Raw genomic sequence first — 7599 nt, 5'->3', positions numbered from 1 at the left:
TGCTCCTGCTCATTGCTGTTTGTGGGGACTGTTTGAGGGGCACCAACTTGCATTTTTTTCTTTTCTCTTACTAATGATCCCAACACCCTGGGCTTTCAGTGAAACCACAAGGAAATCTAATTTCGTATGTAATTAAGTGCCTGATGGGCAGCGATCCCCCGGCAAACGATATTTCAGCTTAATGCTGTTGAACAAACATCACCGACAAAAGACGGTGCCAGAGCAGTCATCTGTGTGCTGGCACGCTCGCCGCCGCGCGGCGGCCGAGATCGTAAATAACCCTCTTCACTTTTGGGGTGAATTAAGTGCTCTTAAAGGGGTTGATGAAAAGACCATCAAAGGGAAACATTCCTCCTCCATCCAGGAGTCAGGGCTGCGCCAGGCTGGTTGGGCAGATGCTCTGTCCTGCTTGGCACGCTCCTGCGAAGGCGACACTCCACTCACTGCCCTCGCGAGTGTCGGCGCAGGTGCCAACTGTCAGAGTCTGGAACGGGACCAGGCAGGGGTGGGCCGGGAGGATGGGGCCTCTGCAGGGGAAGAAGGAGGTCCTCACCGCCCAGCCTGTGCAGGGAGCAGATGCTGGTGCTGTCTTTGCCCCCACCGGGGATTCTCAGAGTCCGGAGAAACGCTGGACCTGGGGAACCGGCACCCAAGTCAAGAAGAAGCTTAAAGCCAGTCGAGAGTCCCTGGGGGCTTCCCAGGGGGCGCGAGTGGGAAAGAGCCTGTCTGCCAGTGCAGGAGACGTAAGAGCTGTGGGTTCAGTCCCTGGGTCGGGGAGATGCCCTGGACGAAGGCGTGGCAACTCACTCCAGGACTCTTGCCTGGAGAATCCTGTGGGAGAGGATCCTGGCTGGCCACAGTCCACGTGGTCATGGACATGACTGAGCAACTCAGCACGCACGCGTGCAGAAGCATTTGAAGATGGGCAGCCCTGCCATGGAGTGGGGAGGGGAGTGTGGCTGGCCTGGCTGGAGTTTGTCAGCTAAACATCTGAAAAAGCCAGCATCCAGCAGAGCAAACTGTCTGGCCGGTGGGCTAGGGCTGTTTTGAACAAGTTTTCTTTCTTTTCTTTCTTTTCCTTCCTCTGGTTTGATTGTTTTGGATAAAAAGAATGAACACAAACTCTGAGAAAATGTGACTCACAGCCCACTTCAGCCAGTCCTCTCAGGATATGCCTTGCGCCCCAACTTTTCTGGAAAACTCCAGGTTTTGAAGTCTCACAGGCCCAGGTTTAGATCCCAGCTGGGCCACTTACCAGCTGAGTGACCCAGGGCCAGTCACTGGGTTCTACAAGCCTCAGTTTCCTCCACGGCACTGCAGAAGGGGTGCAAAAGCTGATGTGAGCGTTAGGAACCTGGGGGTACGAGCTGACTCATGGTCCACATGTAACAGGCGGCAGCTGCTGCTGTGCGTGTGGCTTTGCTGGGATCGTCATTATTCCTGCAGACACAGGGGCACCCTGGGCGCCTGAGCTGTGGTGGCTGAACTCTGAACCTGACTCGGTGGCAGCGCCCGCCCAAACGGTGCCCGAGGATAGGAACACGGGTGCAAAATGAAGTGGCAGTCCCCTAATCCACCAGGGGTGGCCGAGGGAGCTGAACAAATGGGTCAGCACGCATCCAGGACGCCCAGGACCAAACCAGCAAGCCACAGACAGGTTTCGGTTACTGTATACAACACGTCATTCCCTCCTGATCACCAAGGTGCTTTCACTTGGCACTCGTGGGGGCACCTGCTCTGGGCCAGGCCTCGGTGTGGGTGCTGGACGCACAGAGAGCAGAGCACCATGGACAGACAGACACCAACACGATGCCCTCTCTGAGTGGACATTTGGGAAATATGGGAAAGAACAAGCTGGAAAGTAAAGACACCTATTATTCTAGCACCCAGAGGCGTTTGCAGTTCAGGCAGCACTAAGTGTATCTTGACACAGAGAGATATCTCCTGCTAGCTGCCCTGGATCTTAAGGACCAGGAAAACACATAAAACATAATCTTCAAATGCATCATCCCTGGCAGATGCATCCTATCCCGTTAGCTGTAGGGCAATAAACTGACTCTGCAATACTGGGTATCGAGTGGATGGAATAATGGCCCCCAACAACATCATCTTCATTTCTGGAACCTATGCACGACCTCACATGGCAAAGACACTATAGATGCAGCTAAACTAAGGGTCTCCAGGGAGGGAGGTTTTCTGGATTATCCAGGTGGGCTGTAAAGGCTATCACAAGTGTCCTCGGAAGAGGGGCAGAGGAAGAGGAGGAGGCTCTGCGGACATGCAGGCAGAGGCTGGAGCGATGCGGCCACAAGCCGAGGAAAGCTGGCCACTCCAGAAGCAGGAAGGGGTGAGGCGCAGAGCCCCCCACCAGCCTCCCAGGAGTCAGGGTCCCGCCTGCACCTTGACTTCAGCCCAGGGAAACCAATTTCAGGCTTGAGTCCCCTAGACTGGGGAAGGATGCGTTTTGGTTGTGTGAAGCCAGCACAGCCACAGGAAAAGAATACATTCTTGACAGAGGTGCAGAATGGGACATCTGCCCGGGTAGGCAACATGGAGGTGAATGAGAGGATGCTGCTGCTGCCGCCAAGTCGCTTCAGTCGTGTCCGACTCTGTGCAACCCCAGAGACAGCAGTCCACCAGGCTCCCCCGTCCATGGGATTCTCCAGGCAAGAACACTGGAGTGGGTTGCCATTTCCTTCTCCAATGCATGAAAGTGAAAAGGGAAAGTGAAGTTGCTCAGTCATGTCCAACTCTTTGCGACCCCATGGACTGCAGCCTACCAGGCTTCTCCATCCATGGGATGGTCCAGGCAAGAATACTGGAGTGGGATGCCATTGCCTTCGAATGAGAGGATGAATGCACCATAATTAAATTAGAACTAAGGAAGGTTCCAATTTTTATTTTCATTTGCATGATACAAAAACAGTCACCCTTGGCAATTATATTACAAATCCTCAGTATTTTTCTTTTTCTTTTTTTAACATTGAAACTGGTGAACCTGAGCAGTCAGGTAAACACCCTTTTGACCCACTCCTCATCACCAATTCCAGTCCAGTCTGAGCTGGAACTAAGTGATGGTTCAGGCTTCTTGCTGGCGTGGCCAGCTGATGAGGGTCCTTCCACCTCTACTGCACCCTCCAGCCATACCTCCCCGGGCCTGCTTGCAAACAAGTGCCTCCCGCTCACTGTGGAGACAGGTCTAAATGCCGTTGCTCACTGGACAATGTCAGGTGTTGACCCGAACTTCCAACAGGGACATCTGAGCATCATTTATGTGGACATGACTTTGTCCTGAACATTCTTTTCTGGAACAAGGAGAAGAGTCCGGGTAGGTGGTCCTTGGAGCAAATTTCCAAGGATGGCTTGGACACACTGTCCAGAGGGCATGATGAAGGTCAGGGTGACTGGTGGAAAGTCGCCTCTGCCTTTGGGCTCACTTCAGGTCCTGATCACTTGCTCCTTGAAAGGAAAGCTATGACAGACCTAGACAGTGTATTAAAAAGCAGAGGCATCACTTTGCTAACAAAGGTCCATATAGTCCGAATTAATGGTTTTTCCAGTAGTCATGTGCGGATGTGAGAGTTGGACCATAAAGAAGACGTAAAGAGTGCCGAAGAACTGATGGTTTTGAACTGTGATGCTGGAGAAGACTCTTGAGAGTCACTTGGACTGCAAGGAAATCAGACTAGTTAATCCTAAAGGAAATCAACCCTGAATGTTTATTGGGAGGACTGACGCTGAAGCTGAAGCTCCAATACTTTGGCCATCTGATGGGACAAGCCAACTCACTGGGAAAGACCCTGATGCTGGGAAAGACTGAGGACAGGAAGAGAAGGGGATGAGAGAGGATAAGATGGTTGGATGGCATCACCGACTCAAAGGACATGAATTTGAGAAAGCTCCAGGAGATAGTGGAAGACAGAGGAGCCTGGTGTGCTGCAGTCCATGGGGTCAAAGAGCTGGACACAACTTAGACACTGAACTACAGGTCCCGTTGACTTCCTCACCTTTTTCCCTAAATATACAACCTTTGGTTTGCAGTCCCCCATTCTTCTATGTGGCCCTCGGCCCAGTTTCTGAACTCATCAGCTGGGGGAGGCGAAACGCAGTCCAGGAGCCCCCTCCACCACCAGGATAGAGCTGCACAGCCATGAAAGGCTTGGGGATTAGCGCCGGACCATCTGAGTTCAGATCTGGGCTCTACTGTGCTCTCCCTAGACGTGACCCTGAGAACACTGGGCCCTTCTGAATCCAATTCTTTGCAGCCAAAATGGAATTTAAAAAGTACCACCTGCCCCGCAGGTGCACGGCCTAATTAGGCATTCCCACATGCCCGGGCATGGCTGACATCTGGGACCTGATACCTGGCTATAGCTATTAGAAGTGTGATGACTTGCCCACTGCTGGGTCCCTTGAAGGCCACACAAAGACAGGCCCCGGGGACCAGCAGGGAGCAGGCGGGGGGCTCCTCTGCTTGGGGTTTGTTGCTTCCCTTGGACCAGCCTGACAGCTTGTTCTCTGGCTGGGGCCTGTGGGTGGCAAAAGCCATTAGGAGCAATTTGTTGTCACCAGGCAGGCCTGCTCGCCCTAAACTGTTATCAATGAGCTTGTCAACCCAAGGCCTAACCTCCTTTGTTCTTCTCATCTGTTCTCCCCTCGGAGGCCTCTCCAAGCCCTCAGCTCCTCCGAGGGCTGTTGACAGGCTGCGTGCACCTGTTTGGCTGGAGGCTGGGCCTGGGGGTCTGGGCGTGGTGGGGAGACAGTAGGGGCTTCCCCCGCCGCCTGGCTCCCAGCGCTGGTCCGCGACAGGATGTCAGATGACGGTTGTCAAGGCTGCAGCTGGTACGGCAGCCTGTGCCAGGGGCAGGGCGCATGGCCACGTGCCTGGGTGTACCGGGCACTCCCTGGGGCCAGGAGACCCACCTCCACGTGGCTGCAGGTGGGGCAAGCCGGCCCGGCTGGCTGTGTTGAGGGCCCACAGTAGGAAGCAGGGTCACAGAGCCATCACCCCACAGTGGTGCCTCCTGCAAACCCAGGATGGAGAGGGTGCCTGCGTGGGCCTGGGGCGGTTGGACCCACCAGAGCTGCCCAGGCTCGTATAAGCCACAACTACTAAAGAACTCGGGGTCAGACCTGGCTCTGCGTGCTCTCAGGACCAGGCTGACCAGCTAACAGACAAGAAGGGAGGTGCAGGGGACTGAGTAGCCGTATAGCAGGTGCCCAAGCAATAGCCCGGCCTCAGCGCAGGCACCACGGCCCAGTACAGTGGACTAGGGGGCTTTACCGGAAGACTGCGCGTCTCACTGTACTGGGGGCTGGATACCCAAGATCAGGGTTCTGGCAAAGCAGCTCTCGCTCTGAGGCCCCTTCTTTTGGCTTGTAGTGGCCACACTTCTCCGTGTCCTTATGTGGGGAAAGCGGGGAGAGAGAGATGAATAGAGGGTTGGTGTCTCTCACAAGTGCACCAGTACTATCATGCCAGGGTCCCACCCTCATGACATCATCTAATCTTGTTGTTATTGTTCAGTGGCTAAATTGTGTCTGACTCTTTGTGACCCCATGCACTGCAGCACGCCAGGATCCCCTGTCCTTCACCATCTCCTGGAGTTTGCCCAAACTCATGTCCATTGAGTTGGTGATGCCATCCAACCATCTCATCTTCTGTTGTCCCCTTCTCCTCCTGCCCAGGGTCTTTTCCAATGAGTCAGCGCTTCACATCAGGTGGCCAAAGCATTGGAGTTTCCGTGGTGACAGCGCCGTCCTCCTCTGAACTGCGGCCTCTGCATGCACAGGCTGGTCCTGGGAGGTTGGCTCCTCTGGCAGCTGGAACAGGAGCTGGCACATGGTTCCCAGAGGAGGCTGGCCCCATAGCGAGTTCGGATTCCAGGCTGGGACTTTCCTCCCAGTTCAGAGGATGTCACTGTCCCCCACCGAAGAGGAAAAGGCAGCCAACCCTGTTCATGGGGGCTCCACCCTCTCAACCTAAGCCCATTCCAAAGACCCCACCTCTGACACTTTGACCACCTCATGAGAAGAGCTGACTCACTGGGAAAAACCCTGATGCTGGGAAAGGTTGAGGACAGGAGAAAGGGATGACAGATGGTGAGATGGTTGAGGGCATCACTGACTCAATGGGCATGAGTGTCATAAAGATCCAGGAGACAGTGAAGGACAGGTGAGACCCAACCTCATGATGGTCCTGCCACTCTGGTTGAATCCTCTCCAGCTTCCCTGGCTGGGGTCTAGAAAAATCAACAGCAGGCTTCCAAGAGGAGGATGGGAGATGCCAAAGGGCTGGGGATGGCAAACGGGAGAGAGCAACTCCTGCACCAAAGACGTTGGGGAGGATGCATCCACAGCTTCCCCAACCCGAAACACCGCGCATGGTCCTCAAAGCGCAGAAGCCGCCTGACCACGCTGTCACCTGGCCTGGTGTCTGTTCAGGTGACTTAAGTTGAACTTTAAAGGCATGCTTCCTCCTCTGTGGTGACTTTCCCAGTGGAGGTGCCCAGGCTTCTACCAGCCAAGACACTCTTGGCTTTAGGATGATGGCTGCAAGTTCAGAGCTAGAAGCTCTTCGTCCTGAAAATGGCCATTCACTCATCCCACTGGGCCAAACCTCACTGCGTGAGTCCACCCTCCCAGAGCTGTGCCTGGCCAGCACACTGCTGGTCCAGCAGGCAGGTGACCGGGGCACACAAGCCTGAAGCTCTAGGGCTCCATCTACCAGCATCTCCCAACCTAGAGCTGAGTCTTTGAGAGATGATGCTCCACCAAGAACTGGGGCCTCATGGGTGGTCTCAGCGGCCTGGGGCCATCATTGACAAGGGTCTGACCCCATGCAGAGGGAAGTGGGCTGGTACCAGCTCTCTGGAGGGCAGTCCTGGACCAAAGATCCCTGATCAATCTGGCCACTGCTTCTTGCCCCAATGTCCCCGTCCACACACAGGGACCTTAGCTGTTCAATGTCCCATTGATGCCCCGGAGGGGCACGCCAAGACAGAGCTCCAGAAGAACTTTGGAGTGATGGCAAGGCCAGTGGGCAGGCAGCTGCGATGCACACAGACCCACAGGGGCTGCAGCGTGACAGGCCACTTCCTGGGGAAACACACCCAGCACGTGTCCTGAACGCAGCTGCTGTGAACGCCAGAGGGACCCAGAGCTGCCACGTGTGCAAGGGAGCCTTTTAGCAGGTGTCGTTCACACGAGGGCAGCGCGGGGCGGCCGCCTGCTCCCTCCCGGCTTCAGTGGGAGCCGGGCAGCCCGAAGGCCAGGAGGCCCGCCCGGGGACCCCTGCAGACGTGGGGGCAGCCTGCTGGGGCCGGCCCGTCAAGGGCATGGTGGCGAGCGACTTTGAAAGCCCTGACATTTACACAATTTAGGCCTGTTCTGTTTATTCAAGGGCTTTTCCGCGAAGGGTGCAGGGCCCTTAGCGGCTGGATCTGTTAATGCCTCATGCTTTTTGTGTTTTACGTGCCACTTCCAATGACTGTCAATGTTGACCTAAGCGAGAAACATCCAAACATGTTTATAGAGGAGACCATGGGACCTCGCACCACGCGACTCCTGTCCTGTGGAGCAAAAGGAAGAAAGATAACA

The sequence above is a fragment of the Capra hircus genome, chromosome 26 (assembly GCF_001704415.2).
Source record: "Capra hircus breed San Clemente chromosome 26, ASM170441v1, whole genome shotgun sequence".
NCBI lineage: Eukaryota > Metazoa > Chordata > Mammalia > Artiodactyla > Bovidae > Capra > Capra hircus.
This window is presented reverse-complemented; position numbering follows the sequence as displayed.